The sequence below is a fragment of the Schistocerca gregaria genome, chromosome 4 (assembly GCF_023897955.1).
Source record: "Schistocerca gregaria isolate iqSchGreg1 chromosome 4, iqSchGreg1.2, whole genome shotgun sequence".
In the NCBI taxonomy this organism is placed as follows: domain Eukaryota; kingdom Metazoa; phylum Arthropoda; class Insecta; order Orthoptera; family Acrididae; genus Schistocerca; species Schistocerca gregaria.
The window spans coordinates 12955529-12976129 of NC_064923.1; the positions used below are offsets into that span (position 1 = coordinate 12955529).

At 46.2% G+C, this 20601-nt stretch overlaps 14 non-coding genes across 14 annotated transcripts; all 14 read left to right on the forward strand.

Annotated features, from left to right (window-relative positions):
* Nucleotides 1-559: 559 nt before the first annotated feature.
* Trnat-agu (transfer RNA threonine (anticodon AGU)) lies at nt 560-631 on the forward strand. The gene has a single exon. It is a non-coding gene; the product is annotated as a tRNA-Thr (tRNA).
* Nucleotides 632-2081: 1450 nt separating this feature from the next.
* Nucleotides 2082-2153, forward strand: Trnat-agu (transfer RNA threonine (anticodon AGU)). The gene has a single exon. It is a non-coding gene; the product is annotated as a tRNA-Thr (tRNA).
* A 1453-nt stretch (nt 2154-3606) lies between these two features.
* Trnat-agu (transfer RNA threonine (anticodon AGU)) lies at nt 3607-3678 on the forward strand. Its single transcript has one exon. It is a non-coding gene; the product is annotated as a tRNA-Thr (tRNA).
* Nucleotides 3679-5153: 1475 nt separating this feature from the next.
* On the forward strand, nt 5154-5225 carry Trnat-agu (transfer RNA threonine (anticodon AGU)). Its single transcript has one exon. It is a non-coding gene; the product is annotated as a tRNA-Thr (tRNA).
* A 1472-nt stretch (nt 5226-6697) lies between these two features.
* Trnat-agu (transfer RNA threonine (anticodon AGU)) lies at nt 6698-6769 on the forward strand. Its single transcript has one exon. It is a non-coding gene; the product is annotated as a tRNA-Thr (tRNA).
* A 1441-nt stretch (nt 6770-8210) lies between these two features.
* Nucleotides 8211-8282, forward strand: Trnat-agu (transfer RNA threonine (anticodon AGU)). The gene has a single exon. It is a non-coding gene; the product is annotated as a tRNA-Thr (tRNA).
* A 1462-nt stretch (nt 8283-9744) lies between these two features.
* Nucleotides 9745-9816, forward strand: Trnat-agu (transfer RNA threonine (anticodon AGU)). Its single transcript has one exon. It is a non-coding gene; the product is annotated as a tRNA-Thr (tRNA).
* Nucleotides 9817-11254: 1438 nt separating this feature from the next.
* Nucleotides 11255-11326, forward strand: Trnat-agu (transfer RNA threonine (anticodon AGU)). Its single transcript has one exon. It is a non-coding gene; the product is annotated as a tRNA-Thr (tRNA).
* A 1441-nt stretch (nt 11327-12767) lies between these two features.
* Nucleotides 12768-12839, forward strand: Trnat-agu (transfer RNA threonine (anticodon AGU)). Its single transcript has one exon. It is a non-coding gene; the product is annotated as a tRNA-Thr (tRNA).
* Nucleotides 12840-14299: 1460 nt separating this feature from the next.
* Trnat-agu (transfer RNA threonine (anticodon AGU)) lies at nt 14300-14371 on the forward strand. Its single transcript has one exon. It is a non-coding gene; the product is annotated as a tRNA-Thr (tRNA).
* A 1468-nt stretch (nt 14372-15839) lies between these two features.
* Nucleotides 15840-15911, forward strand: Trnat-agu (transfer RNA threonine (anticodon AGU)). Its single transcript has one exon. It is a non-coding gene; the product is annotated as a tRNA-Thr (tRNA).
* A 1444-nt stretch (nt 15912-17355) lies between these two features.
* Nucleotides 17356-17427, forward strand: Trnat-agu (transfer RNA threonine (anticodon AGU)). The gene has a single exon. It is a non-coding gene; the product is annotated as a tRNA-Thr (tRNA).
* Nucleotides 17428-18885: 1458 nt separating this feature from the next.
* On the forward strand, nt 18886-18957 carry Trnat-agu (transfer RNA threonine (anticodon AGU)). The gene has a single exon. It is a non-coding gene; the product is annotated as a tRNA-Thr (tRNA).
* A 1456-nt stretch (nt 18958-20413) lies between these two features.
* On the forward strand, nt 20414-20485 carry Trnat-agu (transfer RNA threonine (anticodon AGU)). Its single transcript has one exon. It is a non-coding gene; the product is annotated as a tRNA-Thr (tRNA).
* The last annotated feature ends 116 nt before the right edge of the window (nt 20486-20601 follow it).

Consider the following 20601-nt stretch of genomic DNA (forward strand, 5'->3'; position numbering starts at 1 on the left):
TCTCAGAAATGATTATGAAATAAAAGTGAACTACGTGACGAGTGTGACGTTAGGAAAACATTAGGCAACATGGGGAGGTTCTGTATGGGACCAATCAACCCAAACGAGTACTGTGTGACGTGCTAACCGACATATACTCACCGAGGCAGCGCGGCTAGCTCAGTCGGTAGAACATAAGGCTCTTAATCCCAGGGTCGTGGGTTCGAGCCCCACGTGGGGAGGAACGGAATTTTGTTCCTCTGCAGATGTAACTTACCGTTTTTCTGATTAACGTGATGTAATGGAAATAGCAACTTTAAACTTTGCCTACGTCTCCGTCAGTCGCTACGAAACTGTATTTGATGGTGAAGGTGATTTTGTAGACATGTGTGAAAGACATGTTCTGAAATGCAAGTGGTGTTATTTGGAGAGCACTTCCTTTACGTGTCAGATGTGTAGGCAAGCAGTAATGGGTCGCCATAGCTGCAAATATTAGACGGTAATATGAAGTGTTGTCAGCTGAAGTCTGATGATCCAGACGACCGTAAGGATGAAGTACGCAAATGTACCGCTAGGCCGCGCCTCTCTAGCTCAGTGGCAGAGCACCGGTCTAGTAAACCAGGGGTCGTGAGTTCGATCCTCACAGGAGGCAGACGAATTTTGGATATCAGTTGCGCGTCGTGGCCTTATAGCAAACAGTATCTGGGATGACTAACAATTAGCGAGAGGCGTTTTATTAAGAATTACTCTCAGATGTGATTAAGGCGAATGGCGCAGATAAAGCATTTGCCAAAGCGGTACAGCATAAGGTGGGATGGGACAGTTTGAAATATATTTTATAGATGTATTTCTCACATATCTCAGAGCCTTCCGCGGTTGTCGTCGTCGTCGTCGTCGTCGTCGTCGCCGCCGCCGCCACTTCTGCAGAAGTAGCAAATGGACATCGTAGCAAATGCGGCGAGGGACGCCCTGCCTTACATTTCCGAATGCACAAAGTGTGTGGTTTAGTTTCCCAGTCTATATTTGGTAGGTCTCGTAGCAGGTGGAATGTTTCAAATGGGTGGGAAAGAGCAAGGGGCAGCGTCTGTGTAGAACGAAAACACAACTCCTCAGTGGTGTGAGCGTTTTGAGATGAGTCGTATATAAGTTCCACTTGTTTGTCAGTGACCGTGTGGCCTAATGGATAAGGCGACGGACTTCGTATCCGAAGATTGCGTGTTTGATTCCTCTCTCGGTCGTGTTTTTCCAGATCTGAAAAAGAAACATACCGTTTTAGTGTAGCACTTGAGCAGTACGAAACCGTGTGAACGTTGCTGTTGACCATTTTCTGCTTGGAGATGCTCTTGAGCTTGAAACACGCACAACAAGACCGGTGTTAACTAGCGAATTGGTTTGCATATTGCCGTCGCCGCGTGGTGTTGACTGGCACTTGCACATCTAAAATAACGTCGGAAAGTAACTCGTTCGGCTTATGAGTCACATCAAGTATGTGTGTTAATTTTGACGAAACTAGCTCTGCAGGTTGTCATGCAATTCTGTTACCTCTCAGAAATGATTATGAAATAAAAGTGAACTACGTGACGAGTGTGACGTTAGGAAAACATTAGGCAACATGGGGAGGTTCTGTATGGGACCAATCAACCCAAACGAGTACTGTGTGACGTGCTAACCGGCATATACTCACCGAGGCAGCGCGGCTAGCTCAGTCGGTAGAACATAAGGCTCTTAATCCCAGGGTCGTGGGTTCGAGCCCCACGTGGGGAGGAACGGAATTTTGTTCCTCTGCAGATGTAACTTACCGTTTTTCTGATTAACGTGATGTAATGGAAATAGCAACTTTAAACTTTGCCTACGTCTCCGTCAGTCGCTACGAAACTGTATTTGAAGGTGAAGGTGATTTTGTAGACATGTGTGAAAGACATGTTCTGAAATGCAAGTGGTATTATTTGGAGAGCACTTCCTTTACGTGTCAGATGTGTAGCCAAGCAGTAATGGGTCGCCATAGCTGCAAATATTAGACGGTAATATGAAGTGTTGTCAGCTGAAGTCTGATGATCCAGACGACCGTAAGGATGAAGTACGCAAAAGTACCGCTAGGCCGCGCCTCTTTAGCTCAGTGGCAGAGCACTGGTCTAGTAAACCAGGGTTCGTGAGTTCGATCCTCACAGGAGGCAGACGAATTTTGGATATCAGTTGCGCGTCGTGGCCTTATAGCAAACAGTATCTGGGATGACTAACAATTAGCGAGAGGCGTTTTATTAAGAATTACTCTCAGATGTGATTAAGGCGAATGGCGCAGATAAAGCATTTGCCAAAGCGGTACAGTATAAGGTGGGATGGGACAGTCTGAAATATATTTTGTAGATGTATTTCTCACATATCTCAGAGCCTTCCGCGGTTGTCGTCGTCGTCGTCGTCGTCGTCGTCGTCGTCGCCGCCGCCACTTCTGCAGAAGTAGCAAATGGACATCGTAGCAAATGCGGCGAGGGACGCCCTGCCTTACATTTCCGAATGCACAAAGTGTGTGGTTTAGTTTCCCAGTCTATATTTGGTAGGTCTCGTAGCAGGTTGAATGTATCAAATGGGTGGGAAAGAGCAAGGGGCAGCGTCTGTGTAGAACGAAAACACAACTCCTCAGTGGTGTGAGCGTTTTGAGATGAGTCGTATATAAGTTCCACTTGTTTGTCAGTGACCGTGTGGCCTAATGGATAAGGCGTCGGACTTCGTATCCGAAGATTGCGTGTTTGATTCCTCTCTCGGTCGTGTTTTTCCAGATCTGAAAAAGAAACATACCGTTTTAGTGTAGCACTTGAGCAGTACGAAACCGTGTGAACGTTGCTGTTGACCATTTTCTGCTTGGAGATGCTCTTGAGCTTGAAACACGCACAACAAGACCGGTGTTAACTAGCGAATTGGTTTGCATATTGCCGTCGCCGCGTGTTTTTGACTGGCACTTGCACATCTAAAATAACGTCGGAAAGTAACTCGTTCGGCTTATGAGTCACATCAAGCATGTGTGTTAATTTTGACGAAACTAGCTCTGCAGGTTGTCATGCAATTCTGTTACCTCTCAGAAATGATTATGAAATAAAAGTGAACTACGTGACGAGTGTGACGTTAGAAAAACATTAGGCAACATGGGGAGGTTCTGTATGGGACCAATCAACCCAAACGAGTACTGTGTGACGTGCTAACCGGCATATACTCACCGAGGCAGCGCGGCTAGCTCAGTCGGTAGAACATAAGGCTCTTAACCCCAGGGTCGTGGGTTCGAGCCCCACGTGGGGAGGAACGGAATTTTGATCCTCTGCAGATGTAACTTACCGTTTTTCTGATTAACGTGATGTAATGGAAATAGCAACTTTAAACTTTGCCTACGTCTCCGTCAGTCGCTACGAAACTGTATTTGAAGGTGAAGGTGATTTTGTAGACATGTGTGAAAGACATGTTCTGAAATGCAAGTGGTGTTATTTGGAGAGCACTTCGTTTACGTGTCAGATGTGTAGCCAAGCAGTAATGGGTCGCCATAGCTGCAAATATTAGACGGTAATATGAAGTGTTGTCAGCTGAAGTCTGATGATCCAGACGACCGTAAGGATGAAGTACGCAAAAGTACCGCTAGGCCGCGCCTCTTTAGCTCAGTGGCAGAGCACTGGTCTAGTAAACCAGGGGTCGTGAGTTCGATCCTCACAGGAGGCAGACGAATTTTGGATATCAGTTGCGCGTCGTGGCCTTATAGCAAACAGTATCTGGGATGACTAACAATTAGCGAGAGGCGTTTTATTAAGAATTACTCTCAGATGTGATTAAGGCGAATGGCGCAGATAAAGCATTTGCCAAAGCGGTACAGCATAAGGTGGGATGGGACAGTCTGAAAAATATTTTATAGATGTATTTCTCACATATCTCAGAGCCTTCCGCGGTTGTCGTCGTCGTCGTCGTCGTCGTCGTCGTCGTCGTCGTCGTCGTCGCCGCCGCCGCCGCCACTTCTGCAGAAGTAGCAAATGGACATCTTAGCAAATGCGGCGAGGGACGCCCGCCCTGCCTTACATTTCCGAATGCACAAAGTGTGTGGTTTAGTTTCCCAGTCTATATTTGGTAGGTCTCGTAGCAGGTTGAATGTATCAAATGGGTGGGAAAGAGCAAGGGGCAGCGTCTGTGTAGAACGAAAACACAACTCCTCAGTGGTGTGAGCGTTTTGAGATGAGTCGTATATAAGTTCCACTTGTTTGTCAGTGACCGTGTGGCCTAATGGATAAGGCGTCAGACTTCGTATCCGAAGATTGCGTGTTTGATTCCTCTCTCGGTCGTGTTTTTCCAGATCTGAAAAAGAAACATACCGTTTTAGTGTAGCACTTGAGCAGTACGAAACCGTGTGAATGTTGCTGTTGACCATTTTCTGCTTGGAGATGCTCTTGAGCTTGAAACACGCACAACAAGACCGGTGTTAACTAGCGAATTGGTTTGCATATTGCCGTCGCCGCGTGTTTTTGACTGGCACTTGCACATCTAAAATAACGTCGGAAAGTAACTCGTTCGGCTTATGAGTCACATCAAGTATGTGTGTTAATTTTGACGAAACTAGCTCTGCAGGTTGTCATGCAATTCTGTTACCTCTCAGAAATGATTATGAAATAAAAGTGAACTACGTGACGAGTGTGACGTTAGGAAAACATTAGGCAACATGGGGAGGTTCTGTATGGGACCAATCAACCCAAACGAGTACTGTGTGACGTGCTAACCGACATATACTCACCGAGGCAGCGCGGCTAGCTCAGTCGGTAGAACATAAGGCTCTTAATCCCAGGGTCGTGGGTTCGAGCCCCACGTGGGGAGGAACGGAATTTTGTTCCTCTGCAGATGTAACTTACCGTTTTTCTGATTAACGTGATGTAATGGAAATAGCAACTTTAAACTTTGCCTACGTCTCCGTCAGTCGCTACGAAACTGTATTTGAAGGTGAAGGTGATTTTGTAGACATGTGTGAAAGACATGTTCTGAAATGCAAGTGGTGTTATTTGGAGAGCACTTCGTTTACGTGTCAGATGTGTAGGCAAGCAGTAATGGGTCGCCATAGCTGCAAATATTAGACGGTAATATGAAGTGTTGTCAGCTGAAGTCTGATGATCCAGACGACCGTAAGGATGAAGTACGCAAAAGTACCGCTAGGCCGCGCCTCTTTAGCTCAGCGGCAGAGCACTGGTCTAGTAAACCAGGGGTCGTGAGTTCGATCCTCACAGGAGGCAGACGAATTTTGGATATTAGTTGCGCGTCGTGGCCTTATAGCAAACAGTATCTGGGATGACTAACAATTAGCGAGAGGCGTTTTATTAAGAATTACTCTCAGATGTGATTAAGGCGAATGGCGCAGATAAAGCATTTGCCAAAGCGGTACAGCATAAGGTGGGATGGGACAGTCTGAAAAATATTTTATAGATGTATTTCTCACATATCTCAGAGCCTTCCGCGGTTGTCGTCGTCGTCGTCGTCGTCGTCGTCGTCGTCGTCGTCGTCGTCGCCGCCGCCGCCACTTCTGCAGAAGTAGCAAATGGACATCGTAGCAAATGCGGCGAGGGACGCCCGCCCTGCCTTACATTTCCGAATGCACAAAGTGTGTGGTTTAGTTTCCCAGTCTATATTTGGTAGGTCTCGTAGCAGGTTGAATGTATCAAATAGGTGGGAAAGAGCAAGGGGCAGCGTCTGTGTAGAACGAAAACACAACTCCTCAGTGGTGTGAGCGTTTTGAGATGAGTCGTATATAAGTTCCACTTGTTTGTCAGTGACCGTGTGTCCTAATGGATAAGGCGTCGGACTTCGTATCCGAAGATTGCGTGTTTGATTCCTCTCTCGGTCGTGTTTTTCCAGATCTGAAAAAGAAACATACCGTTTTAGTGTAGCACTTGAGCAGTACGAAACCGTGTGAATGTTGCTGTTGACCATTTTCTGCTTGGAGATGCTCTTGAGCTTAAAACACGCACAACAAGACCGGTGTTAACTAGCGAATTGGTTTGCATATTGCCGTCGCCGCGTGTTTTTGACTGGCACTTGCACATCTAAAATAACGTCGGAAAGTAACTCGTTCGGCTTATGAGTCACATCAAGTATGTGTGTTAATTTTGACGAAACTAGCTCTACAGGTTGTCATGCAATTCTGTTACCTCTCAGAAATGATTATGAAATAAAAGTGAACTACGTGACGAGTGTGACGTTAGGAAAACATTAGGCAACATGGGGAGGTTCTGTATGGGACCAATCAACCCAAACGAGTACTGTGTGACGTGCTAACCGGCATATACTCACCGAGGCAGCGCGGCTAGCTCAGTCGGTAGAACATAAGGCTCTTAATCCCAGGGGCGTGGGTTCGAGCCCCACGTGGGGAGGAACGGAATTTTGTTCCTCTGCAGATGTAACTTACCGTTTTTCTGATTAACGTGATGTAATGGAAATAGCAACTTTAAACTTTGCCTACGTCTCCGTCAGTCGCTACGAAACTGTATTTGAAGGTGAAGGTGATTTTGTAGACATGTGTGAAAGACATGTTCTGAAATGCAAGTGGTGTTATTTGGAGAGCACTTCGTTTACGTGTCAGATGTGTAGCCAAGCAGTAATGGGTCGCCATAGCTGCAAATATTAGACGGTAATATGAAGTGTTGTCAGCTGAAGTCTGATGATCCAGACGACCGTAAGGATGAAGTACGCAAAAGTACCGCTAGGCCGCGCCTCTTTAGCTCAGTGGCAGAGCACTGGTCTAGTAAACCAGGGGTCGTGAGTTCGATCCCCACAGGAGGCAGACGAATTTTGGATATCAGTTGCGCGTCGTGGCCTTATAGCAAACAGTATTTGGGATGACTAACAATTAGCGAGAGGCGTTTTATTAAGAATTACTCTCAGATGTGATTAAGGCGAATGGCGCAGATAAAGCATTTGCCAAAGCGGTACAGCATAAGGTGGGATGGGACAGTCTGAAATATATTTTATAGATGTATTTCTCACATATCTCAGAGCCTTCCGCGGTTGTCGTCGTCGTCGTCGTCGTCGCCGCCGCCACTTCTGCAGAAGTAGCAAATGGACATCGTAGCAAATGCGGCGAGGGACGCCCTGCCTTACATTTCCGAATGCACAAAGTGTGTGGTTTAGTTTCCCAGTCTATATTTGGTAGGTCTCGTAGCAGGTTGAATGTATCAAATGGGTGGGAAAGAGCAAGGGGCAGCGTCTGTGTAGAACGAAAACACAACTCCTCAGTGGTGTGAGCGTTTTGAGATGAGTCGTATATAAGTTCCACTTGTTTGTCAGTGACCGTGTGGCCTAATGGATAAGGCGACGGACTTCGTATCCGAAGATTGCGTGTTTGATTCCTCTCTCGGTCGTGTTTTTCCAGATCTGAAAAAGAAACATACCGTTTTAGTGTAGCACTTGAGCAGTACGAAACCGTGTGAATGTTGCTGTTGACCATTTTCTGCTTGGAGATGCTCTTGAGCTTAAAACACGCACAACAAGACCGGTGTTAACTAGCGAATTGGTTTGCATATTGCCGTCGCCGCGTGTTTTTGACTGGCACTTGCACATCTAAAATAACGTCGGAAAGTAACTCGTTCGGCTTATGAGTCACATCAAGTATGTGTGTTAATTTTGACGAAACTAGCTCTGCAGGTTGTCATGCAATTCTGTTACCTCTCAGAAATGATTATGAAATAAAAGTGAACTACGTGACGAGTGTGACGTTAGGAAAACATTAGGCAACATGGGGAGGTTCTGTATGGGACCAATCAACCCAAACGAGTACTGTGTGACGTGCTAACCGGCATATACTCACCGAGGCAGCGCGGCTAGCTCAGTCGGTAGAACATAAGGCTCTTAATCCCAGGGTCGTGGGTTCGAGCCCCACGTGGGGAGGAACGGAATTTTGTTCCTCTGCAGATGTAACTTACCGTTTTTCTGATTAACGTGATGTAATGGAAATAGCAACTTTAAACTTTGCCTACGTCTCCGTCAGTCGCTACGAAACTGTATTTGAAGGTGAAGGTGATTTTGTAGACATGTGTGAAAGACATGTTCTGAAATGCAAGTGGTGTTATTTGGAGAGCACTTCGTTTACGTGTCAGATGTGTAGCCAAGCAGTAATGGGTCGCCATAGCTGCAAATATTAGACGGTAATATGAAGTGTTGTCAGCTCAAGTCTGATGATCCAGACGACCGTAAGGATGAAGTACGCAAAAGTACCGCTAGGCCGCGCCTCTTCAGCTCAGTGGCAGAGCACTGGTCTAGTAAACCAGGGGTCGTGAGTTCGATCCTCACAGGAGGCAGACGAATTTTGGATATCAGTTGCGCGTCGTGGCCTTATAGCAAACAGTATCTGGGATGACTAACAATTAGCGAGAGGCGTTTTATTAAGAATTACTCTCAGATGTGATTAAGGCGAATGGCGCAGATAAAGCATTTGCCAAAGCGGTACAGCATAAGGTGGGATGGGACAGTCTGAAATATATTTTATAGATGTATTTCTCACATATCTCAGAGCCTTCCGCGGTTGTCGTCGTCGTCGTCGTCGTCGTCGTCGTCGTCGTCGTCGTCGTCGCCGCCACTTCTGCAGAAGTAGCAAATGGACATCGTAGCAAATGCGGCGAGGGACGCCCTGCCTTACATTTCCGAATGCACAAAGTGTGTGGTTTAGTTTCCCAGTCTATATTTGGTAGGTCTCGTAGCAGGTTGAATGTATCAAATGGGTGGGAAAGAGCAAGGGGCAGCGTCTGTGTAGAACGAAAACACAACTCCTCAGTGGTGTGAGCGTTTTGAGATGAGTCGTATATAAGTTCCACTTGTTTGTCAGTGACCGTGTGTCCTAATGGATAAGGCGTCGGACTTCGTATCCGAAGATTGCGTGTTTGATTCCTCTCTCGGTCGTGTTTTTCCAGATCTGAAAAAGAAACATACCGTTTTAGTGTAGCACTTGAGCAGTACGAAACCGTGTGAATGTTGCTGTTGACCATTTTCTGCTTGGAGATGCTCTTCAGCTTAAAACACGCACAACAAGACCGGTGTTAACTAGCGAATTGGTTTGCATATTGCCGTCGCCGCGTGTTTTTGACTGGCACTTGCACATCTAAAATAACGTCGGAAAGTAACTCGTTCGGCTTATGAGTCACATCAAGTATGTGTGTTAATTTTGACGAAACTAGCTCTGCAGGTTGTCTTGCAATTCTGTTACCTCTCAGAAATGATTATGAAATAAAAGTGAACTACGTGACGAGTGTGACGTTAGGAAAACATTAGGCAACATGGGGAGGTTCTGTATGGGACCAATCAACCCAAACGAGTACTGTGTGACGTGCTAACCGGCACATACTCACCGAGGCAGCGCGGCTAGCTCAGTCGGTAGAACATAAGGCTCTTAATCCCAGGGTCGTGGGTTCGAGCCCCACGTGGGGAGGAACGGAATTTTGTTCCTCTGCAGATGTAACTTACCGTTTTTCTGATTAACGTGATGTAATGGAAATAGCAACTTTAAACTTTGCCTATGTCTCCGTCAGTCGCTACGAAACTGTATTTGAAGGTGAAGGTGATTTTGTAGACATGTGTGAAAGACATGTTCTGAAATGCAAGTGGTGTTATTTGGAGAGCACTTCGTTTACGTGTCAGATGTGTAGCCAAGCAGTAATGGGTCGCCATAGCTGCAAATATTAGACGGTAATATGAAGTGTTGTCAGCTGAAGTCTGATGATCCAGACAACCGTAAGGATGAAGTACGCAAAAATACCGCTAGGCCGCGCCTCTTTAGCTGAGTGGCAGAGCACTGGTCTAGTAAACCAGGGGTTGTGAGTTCGATCCTCACAGGAGGCAGACGAATTTTGGATATCAGTTGCACGTCGTGGCCTTATAGCAAACAGTATCTGGGATGACTAACAATTAGCGAGAGGCGTTTTATTAAGAATTACTCTCAGATGTGATTAAGGCGAATGGCGCAGATAAAGCATTTGCCAAAGCGGTACAGCATAAGGTGGGATGGGACAGTATGAAATATATTTTATAGATGTATTTCTCACATATCTCAGAGCCTTCCGCGGTTGTCGTCGTCGTCGTCGTCGTCGCCGCCACTTCTGCAGAAGTAGCAAATGGACATCGTAGCAAATGCGGCGAGGGACGCCCTGCCTTACATTTCCGAATGCACAAAGTGTGTGGTTTAGTTTCCCAGTCTATATTTGGTAGGTCTCGTAGCAGGTTGAATGTATCAAATGGGTGGGAAAGAGCAAGGGGCAGCGTCTGTGTAGAACGAAAACACAACTCCTCATTGGTGTGAGCGTTTTGAGATGAGTCGTATATAAGTTACACTTGTTTGTCAGTGACCGTGTGGCCTAATGGATAAGGCGTCGGACTTCGTATCCGAAGATTGCGTGTTTGATTCCTCTCTCGGTCGTGTTTTTCCAGATCTGAAAAAGAAACATACCGTTTTAGTGTAGCACTTGAGCAGTACGAAACCGTGTGAACGTTGCTGTTGACCATTTTCTGCTTGGAGATGCTCTTGAGCTTGAAACACGCACAACAAGTCCGGTGTTAACTAGCGAATTGGTTTGCATATTGCCGTCGCCGCGTGTTTTTGACTGGCACTTGCACATCTAAAATAACGTCGGAAAGTAACTCGTTCGGCTTATGAGTCACATCAAGTATGTGTGTTAATTTTGACGAAACTAGCTCTGCAGGTTGTCATGCAATTCTGTTACCTCTCAGAAATGATTATGAAATAAAAGTGAACTACGTGACGAGTGTGACGTTAGGAAAACATTAGGCAACATGGGGAGGTTCTGTATGGGACCAATCAACCCAAACGAGTACTGTGTGACGTGCTAACCGGCATATACTCACCGAGGCAGCGCGGCTAGCTCAGTCGGCAGAACATAAGGCTCTTAATCCCAGGGTCGTGGGTTCGAGCCCCACGTGGGGAGGAACGGAATTTTGTTCCTCTGCAGATGTAACTTACCGTTTTTCTGATTAACGTGATGTAATGGAAATAGCAACTTTAAACTTTGCCTACGTCTCCGTCAGTCGCTACGAAACTGTATTTGAAGGTGAAGGTGATTTTGTAGACATGTGTGAAAGACATGTTCTGAAATGCAAGTGGTGTTATTTGGAGAGCACTTCGTTTACGTGTCTGATGTGTAGCCAAGCAGTAATGGGTCGCCATAGCTGCAAATATTAGACGGTAATATGAAGTGTTGTCAGCTGAAGTCTGATGATCCAGACGACCGTAAGGATGAAGTACGCAAAAGTACCGCTAGGCCGCGCCTCTTTAGCTCAGCGGCAGAGCACTGGTCTAGTAAACCAGGGGTCGTGAGTTCGATCCTCACAGGAGGCAGACGAATTTTGGATATCAGTTGCGCGTCGTGGCCTTATAGCAAACAGTATCTGGGATGACTAACAATTAGCGAGAGGCGTTTTATTAAGAATTATTCTCAGATGTGATTAAGGCGAATGGCGCAGATAAAGCATTTGCCAAAGCGGTACAGCATAAGGTGGGATGGGACAGTCTGAAATATATTTTATAGATGTATTTCTCACATATCCCAGAGCCTTCCGCGGTTGTCGTCGTCGTCGTCGTCGTCGCCGCCGCCACTTCTGCAGAAGTAGCAAATGGACATCGTAGCAAATGCGGCGAGGGACGCCCTGCCTTACATTTCCGAATGCACAAAGTGTGTGGTTTAGTTTCCCAGTCTATATTTGGTAGGTCTCGTAGCAGGTTGAATGTATCAAATGGGTGGGAAAGAGCAAGGGGCAGCGTCTGTGTAGAACGAAAACACAACTCCTCGGTGGTGTGAGCGTTTTGAGATGAGTCGTATATAAGTTCCACTTGTTTGTCAGTGACCGTGTGGCCTAATGGATAAGGCGTCGGACTTCGTATCCGAAGATTGCGTGTTTGATTCCTCTCTCGGTCGTGTTTTTCCAGATCTGAAAAAGAAACATACCGTTTTAGTGTAGCACTTGAGCAGTACGAAACCGTGTGAATGTTGCTGTTGACCATTTTCTGCTTGGAGATGCTCTTCAGCTTAAAACACGCACAACAAGACCGGTGTTAACTAGCGAATTGGTTTGCATATTGCCGTCGCCGCGTGTTTTTGACTGGCACTTGCACATCTAAAATAACGTCGGAAAGTAACTCGTTCGGCTTATGAGTCACATCAAGTATGTGTGTTAATTTTGACGAAACTAGCTCTGCAGGTTGTCATGCAATTCTGTTACCTCTCAGAAATGATTATGAAATAAAAGTGAACTACGTGACGAGTGTGACGTTAGGAAAACATTAGGCAACATGGGGAGGTTCTGTATGGGACCAATCAACCCAAACGAGTACTGTGTGACGTGCTAACCGGCATATACTCACCGAGGCAGCGCGGCTAGCTCAGTCGGTAGAACATAAGGCTATTAATCCCAGGGTCGTGGGTTCGAGCCCCACGTGGGGAGGAACGGAATTTTGTTCCTCTGCAGATGTAACTTACCGTTTTTCTGATTAACGTGATGTAATGGAAATAGCAACTTTAAACTTTGCCTACGTCTCCGTCAGTCGCTACGAAACTGTATTTGAAGGTGAAGGTGATTTTGTAGACATGTGTGAAAGACATGTTCTGAAATGCAAGTGGTGTTATTTGGAGAGCACTTCGTTTACGTGTCAGATGTGTAGCCAAGCAGTAATGGGTCGCCATAGCTGCAAATATTAGACGGTAATATGAAGTGTTGTCAGCTGAAGTCTGATGATCCAGACGACCGTAAGGATGAAGTACGCAAAAGTACCGCTAGGCCGCGCCTCTTTAGCTCAGTGGCAGAGCACTGGTCTAGTAAACCAGGGGTCGTGAGTTCGATCCTCACAGGAGGCAGACGAATTTTGGATATTAGTAGCGCGTCGTGGCCTTATAGCAAACAGTATCTGGGATGACTAACAATTAGCGAGAGGCGTTTTATTAAGAATTACTCTCAGATGTGATTAAGGCGAATGGCGCAGATAAAGCATTTGCCAAAGCGGTACAGCATAAGGTGGGATGGGACAGTCTGAAAAATATTTTATAGATGTATTTCTCACATATCTCAGAGCCTTCCGCGGTTGTCGTCGTCGTCGTCGTCGTCGTCGTCGTCGTCGTCGTCGCCGCCACTTCTGCAGAAGTAGCAAATGGACATCGTAGCAAATGCGGCGAGGGACGCCCGCCCTGCCTTACATTTCCGAATGCACAAAGTGTGTGGTTTAGTTTCCCAGTCTATATTTGGTAGGTCTCGTAGCAGGTTGAATGTATCAAATGGGTGGGAAAGAGCAAGGGGCAGCGTCTGTGTAGAACGAAAACACAACTCCTCAGTGGTGTGAGCGTTTTGTGATGAGTCGTATATAAGTTCCACTTGTTTGTCAGTGACCGTGTGTCCTAATGGATAAGGCGTCGGTCTTCGTATCCGAAGATTGCGTGTTTGATTCCTCTCTCGGTCGTGTTTTTCCAGATCTGAAAAAGAAACATACCGTTTTAGTGTAGCACTTGAGCAGTACGGAACCGTGTGAATGTTGCTGTTGACCATTTTCTGCTTGGAGATGCTCTTGAGCTTAAAACACGCACAACAAGACCGGTGTTAACTAGCGAATTGGTTTGCATATTGCCGTCGCCGCGTGTTTTTGACTGGCACTTGCACATCTAAAATAACGTCGGAAAGTAACTCGTTCGGCTTATGAGTCACATCAAGTATGTGTGTTAATTTTGACGAAACTAGCTCTGCAGGTTGTCATGCAATTCTGTTACCTCTCAGAAATGATTATGAAATAAAAGTGAACTACGTGACGAGTGTGACGTTAGGAAAACATTAGGCAACATGGGGAGGTTCTGTATGGGACCAATCAACCCAAACGAGTACTGTGTGACGTGCTAACGGGCATATACTCACCGAGGCAGCGCGGCTAGCTCAGTCGGTAGAACATAAGGCTCTTAACCCCAGGGTCGTGGGTTCGAGCCCCACGTGGGGAGGAACGGAATTTTGTTCCTCTGCAGATGTAACTTACCGTTTTTCTGATTAACGTGATGTAATGGAAATAGCAACTTTAAACTTTGCCTACGTCTCCGTCAGTCGCTACGAAACTGTATTTGAAGGTGAAGGTGATTTTGTAGACATGTGTGAAAGACATGTTCTGAAATGCAAGTGGTGTTATTTGGAGAGCACTTCCTTTACGTGTCAGATGTGTAGCCAAGCAGTAATGGGTCGCCATAGCTGCAAATATTAGACGGTAATATGAAGTGTTGTCAGCTGAAGTCTGATGATCCAGACGACCGTAAGGATGAAGTACGCAAAAGTAACGCTAGGCCGCGCATCTTTAGCTCAGTGGCAGAGCACTGGTCTAGTAAACCAGGGGTCGTGAGTTCGATCCTCACAGGAGGCAGACGAATTTTGGATATCAGTTGCGCGTCGTGGCCTTATAGCAAACAGTATCTGGGATGACTAACAATTAGCGAGAGGCGTTTTATTAAGAATTACTCTCAGATGTGATTAAGGCGAATGGCGCAGATAAAGCATTTGCCAAAGCGGTACAGTATAAGGTGGGATGGGACAGTCTGAAATATATTTTGTAGATGTATTTCTCACATATCTCAGAGCCTTCCGCGGTTGTCGTCGTCGTCGTCGTCGTCGTCGTCGTCGTCGTCGTCGTCGTCGCCGCCGCCGCCACTTCTGCAGAAGTAGCAAATGGACATCGTAGCAAAAGCGGCGAGGGACGCCCTGCCTTACATTTCCGAATGCACAAAGTGTGTGGTTTAGTTTCCCAGTCTATATTTGGTAAGTCTCGTAGCAGGTTGAATGTATCAAATGGGTGGGAAAGAGCAAGGGGCAGCGTCTGTGTAGAACGAAAACACAACTCCTCAGTGGTGTGAGCGTTTTGAGATGAGTTGTATATAAGTTCCTCTTGTTTGTCAGTGACCGTGTGGCCTAATGGATAAGGCGTCGGACTTCGTATCCGAAGATTGCGTGTTTGATTCCTCTCTCGGTCGTGTTTTTCCAGATCTGAAAAAGAAACATACCGTTTTAGTGTAGCACTTGAGCAGTACGGAACCGTGTGAATGTTGCTGTTGACCATTTTCTGCTTGGAGATGCTCTTCAGCTTAAAACACGCACAACAAGACCGGTGTTAACTAGCGAATTGGTTTGCATATTGCCGTCGCCGCGTGTTTTTGACTGGCACTTGCACATCTAAAATAACGTCGGAAAGTAACTCGTTCGGCTTATGAGTCACATCAAGTATGTGTGTTAATTTTGACGAAACTAGCTCTGCAGGTTGTCATGCAATTCTGTTACCTCTCAGAAATGATTATGAAATAAAAGTGAACTACGTGACGAGTGTGACGTTAGGAAAACATTAGGCAACATGGGGAGGTTCTGTATGGGACCAATCAACCCAAACGAGTACTGTGTGACGTGCTAACCGGCATATACTCACCGAGGCAGCGCGGCTAGTTCAGTCGGTAGAACATAAGGCTCTTAATCCCAGGGTCGTGGGTTCGAGCCCCACGTGGGGAGGAACGGAATTTTGTTCCTCTGCAGATGTAACTTACCGTTTTTCTCATTAACGTGATGTAATGGAAATAGCAACTTTAAACTTTGCCTACGTCTCCGTCAGTCGCTACGAAACTGTATTTGAAGGTGAAGGTGATTTTGTAGACATGTGTGAAAGACATGTTCTGAAATGCAAGTGGTGTTATTTGGAGAGCACTTCCTTTACGTGTCAGATGTGTAGCCAAGCAGTAATGGGTCGCCATAGCTGCAAATATTAGACGGTAATATGAAGTGTTGTCAGCTGAAGTCTGATGATCCAGACGACCGTAAGGATGAAGTACGCAAAAGTACCGCTAGGCCGCGCCTCTTTAGCTCAGTGGCAGAGCACTGGTCTAGTAAACCAGGGGTCGTGAGTTCGATCCTCACAGGAGGCAGACGAATTTTGGATAATAGTTGCGCGTCGTGGCCTTATAGCAAACAGTATCTGGGATGACTAACAATTAGCGAGAGGCGTTTTATTAAGAATTACTCTCAGATGTGATTAAGGCGAATAGCGCAGATAAAGCATTTGCCAAAGCGGTACAGCATAAGGTGGGATGGGACAGTCTGAAATATATTTTATAGATGTATTTCTCACATATCTCAGAGCCTTCCGCGGTTGTCGTCGTCGTCGTCGTCGTCGTCGCCGCCGCCACTTCTGCAGAAGTAGCAAATGGACATCGTAGCAAATGCGGCGAGGGACGCCCTGCCTTACATTTCCGAATGCACAAAGTGTGTGGTTTAGTTTCCCAGTCTATATTTGGTAAGTCTCGTAGCAGGTTGAATGTATCAAATGGGTGGGAAAGAGCAACGGGCAGCGTCTGTGTAGAACGAAAACACAACTCTTCAGTGGTGTGAGCGTTTTGAGATGAGTTGTATATAAGTTCCTCTTGTTTGTCAGTGACCGTGTGGCCTAATGGATAAGGCGTCGGACTTCGTATCCGAAGATTGCGTGTTTGATTCCTCTCTCGGTCGTGTTTTTCCAGATCTGAAAAAGAAACATACCGTTTTAGTGTAGCACTTGAGCAGTACGGAACCGTGTGAATGTTGCTGTTGACCATTTTCTGCTTGGAGATGCTCTTGAGCTTAAAACACGCACAACAAGACCGGTGTTAACTAGCGAATTGGTTTGCATATTGCCGTCGCCGCGTGTTTTTGACTGGCACTTGCACATCTAAAATAACGTCGGAAAGTAACTCGTTCGGCTTATGAGTCACATCAAGTATGTGTGTTAATTTTGACGAAACTAGCTCTGCAGGTTGTCATGCAATTCTGTTACCTCTCAGAAATGATTATGAAATAAAAGTGAACTACGTGACGAGTGTGACGTTAGGAAAACATTAGGCAACATGGGGAGGTTCTGTATGGGACCAATCAACCCAAACGAGTACTGTGTGACGTGCTAACCGGCATATACTCACCGAGGCAGCGCGGCTAGCTCAGTCGGTAGAACATAAGGCTCTTAACCCCAGGGTCGTGGGTTCGAGCCCCACGTGGGGAGGAACGGAATTTTGTTCCTCTGCAGATGTAACTTACCGTTTTTCTGATTAACGTGATGTAATGGAAATAGCAACTTTAAACTTTGCCTACGTCTCCGTCAGTCGCTACGAAACTGTATTTGAAGGTGAAGGTGATTTTGTAGACATGTGTGAAAGACATGTTCTGAAATGCAAGTGGTGTTATTTGGAGAGCACTTCCTTTACGTGTCAGATGTGTAGCCAAGCAGTAATGGGTCGCCATAGCTGCAAATATTAGATGGTAATATGAAGTGTTGTCAGCTGAAGTCTGATGATCCAGACGACCGTAAGGATGAAGTACGCAAAAGTAACGGTAGGCCGCGCCTCTTTAGCTCAGTGGCAGAGCACTGGTCTAGTAAACCAGGGGTCGTGAGTTCGATCCTCACAGGAGGCAGACGAATTTTGGATATCAGTTGCGCGTCGTGGCCTTATAGCAAACAGTATCTGGGATGACTAACAATTAGCGATAGGCGTTTTATTAAGAATTACTCTCAGATGTGATTAAGGCGAATGGCGCAGATAAAGCATTTGCCAAAGCGGTACAGCATAAGGTGGGATGGGACAGTCTGAAATATATTTTATAGATGTATTTCTCACATATCTCAGAGCCTTCCGCGGTTGTCGTCGTCGTCGTCGTCGTCGTCGTCGTCGTCGTCGCCGCCGCCGCCACTTCTGCAGAAGTAGCAAATGGACATCGTAGCAAATGCGGCGAGGGACGCCCTGCCTTACATTTCCGAATGCACAAAGTGTGTGGTTTAGTTTCCCAGTCTATATTTGGTAGGTCTCGTAGCAGGTTGAATGTATCAAATGGGTGGGAAAGAGCAAGGGGCAGCGTCTGTGTAGAACGAAAACACAACTCCTCAGTGGTGTGAGCGTTTTGAGATGAGTCGTATATAAGTTCCACTTGTTTGTCAGTGACCGTGTGGCCTAATGGATAAGGCGTCGGACTTCGTATCCGAAGATTGCGTGTTTGATTCCTCTCTCGGTCGTGTTTTTCCAGATCTGAAAAAGAAACATACCGTTTTAGTGTAGCACTTGAGCAGTACGGAACCGTGTGAATGTTGCTGTTGACCATTTTCTGCTTGGAGATGCTCTTGAGCTTAAAACACGCACAACAAGACCGGTGTTAACTAGCGAATTGGTTTGCATATTGCCGTCGCCGCGTGTTTTTGACTGGCACTTGCACATCTAAAATAACGTCGGAAAGTAACTCGTTCGGCTTATGAGTCACATCAAGTATGTGTGTTAATTTTGACGAAACTAGCTCTGCAGGTTGTCATGCAATTCTGTTACCTCTCAGAAATGATTATGAAATAAAAGTGAACTCGTGACGAGTGTGACGTTAGGACAACATTAGGCAACATGGGGAGGTTCTGTATGGGACCAATCAACCCAAACGAGTACTGTGTGACGTGCTAACCGGCATATACTCACCGAGGCAGCGCGGCTAGCTCAGTCGGTAGAACATAAGGCTCTTAACCCCAGGGTCGTGGGTTCGAGCCCCACGTGGGGAGGAACGGAATTTTGTTCCTCTGCAGATGTAACTTACCGTTTTTCTGATTAACGTGATGTAATGGAAATAGCAACTTTAAACTTTGCCTACGTCTCCGTCAGTCGATACGAAACTGTATTTGAAGGTGAAGGTGATTTTGTAGACATGTGTGAAAGACATGTTCTGAAATGCAAGTGGTGTTATTTGGAGAGCACTTCCTTTACGTGTCAGATGTGTAGGCAAGCAGTAATGGGTCGCCATAGCTGCAAATATTAGACGGTAATATGAAGTGTTGTCAGCTGAAGTCTGATGATCCAGACGACCGTAAGGATGAAGTACGCAAAAGTACCGCTAGGCCGCGCCTCTTTAGCTCAGTGGCAGAGCACTGGTCTAGTAAACCAGGGGTCGTGAGTTCGATCCTCACAGGAGGCAGACGAATTTTGGATATCAGTTGCGCGTCGTGGCCTTATAGCAAACAGTATCTGGGATGACTAACAATTAGCGAGAGGCGTTTTATTAAGAATTACTCTCAGATGTGATTAAGGCGAATGGCGCAGATAAAGCATTTGCCAAAGCGGTACAGCATAAGGTGGGATGGGACAGTCGGAAATATATTTTATAGATGTATTTCTCACATATCTCAGAGCCTTCCGCGGTTGTCGTCGTCGTCGTCGTCGTCGTCGTCGTCGTCGTCGTCGTCGCCACTTCTGCAGAAGTAGCAAATGGACATCGTAGCAAATGCGGCGAGGGATGCCCTGCCTTACATTTCCGAATGAACAAAGTGTGTGGTTTAGTTTCCCAGTCTATATTAGGTAGGTCTCGTAGCAGGTTGAATGTATCAAATGGGTGGGAAAGAGCAAGGGGCAGCGTCTGTGTAGAACGAAAACACAACTCCTCAGTGGTGTGAGCGTTTTGAGATGAGTCGTATATAAGTTCCACTTGTTTGTCAGTGACCGTGTGGCCTAATGGATAAGGCGTCGGACTTCGTATCCGAAGATTGCGTGTTTGATTCCTCTCTCGGTCGTGTTTTTCCAGATCTGAAAAAGAAACATACCGTTTTAGTGTAGCACTTGAGCAGTACGAAACCGTGTGAACGTTGCTGTTGACCATTTTCTGCTTGGAGATGCTCTTGAGCTTGAAACACGCACAACAAGACCGGTGTTAACTAGCGAATTGGTTTGCATATTGCCGTCGCCGCGTGTTTTTGACTGGCACTTGCACATCTAAAATAACGTCGGAAAGTAACTCGTTCGGCTTATGAGTCACATCAAGTATGTGTGTTAATTTTGACGAAACTAGCTCTGCAGGTTGTCATGCAATTCTGTTACCTCTCAGAAATGATTATGAAATAAAAGTGAACTACGTGACGAGTGTGACGTTAGGAAAACATTAGGGAACATGGGGAGGTTCTGTATGGGACCAATCAAACCAAACGAGTACTGTGTGACGTGCTAACCGGCATATACTCACCGAGGCAGCGCGGCTAGCTCAGTCGGTAGAACATAAGGCTCTAAATCCCAGGGTCGTGGGTTCGAGCCCCACGTGGGGAGGAACGGAATTTTGTTCCTCTGCAGATGTAACTTACCGTTTTTCTGATTAACGTGATGTAATGGAAATAGCAACTTTAAACTTTGCCTACATCTCCGTCAGTCGCTACGAAACTGTATTTGAAGGTGAAGGTGACTTTGTAGACATGTGTGAAAGACATGTTCTGAAATGCAAGTGGTGTTATTTGGAGAGCACTTCCTTTACGTGTCAGATGTGTAGGCAAGCAGTAATGGGTCGCCATAGCTGCAAATATTAGACGGTAATATGAAGTGTTGTCAGCTGAAGTCTGATGATCCAGACGACCGTAAGGATGAAGTACGCAAAAGTACCGCTAGGCCGCGCCTCTTTAGCTCAGTGGCAGAGCACTGGTCTAGTAAACCAGGGGTCGTGAGTTCGATCCTCACAGGAGGCAGACGAATTTTGGATATCAGTTGCGCGTCGTGGCCTTATAGCAAACAGTATCTGGGATGACTAACAATTAGCGAGAGGCGTTTTATTAAGAATTACTCTCAGATGTGATTAAGGCGA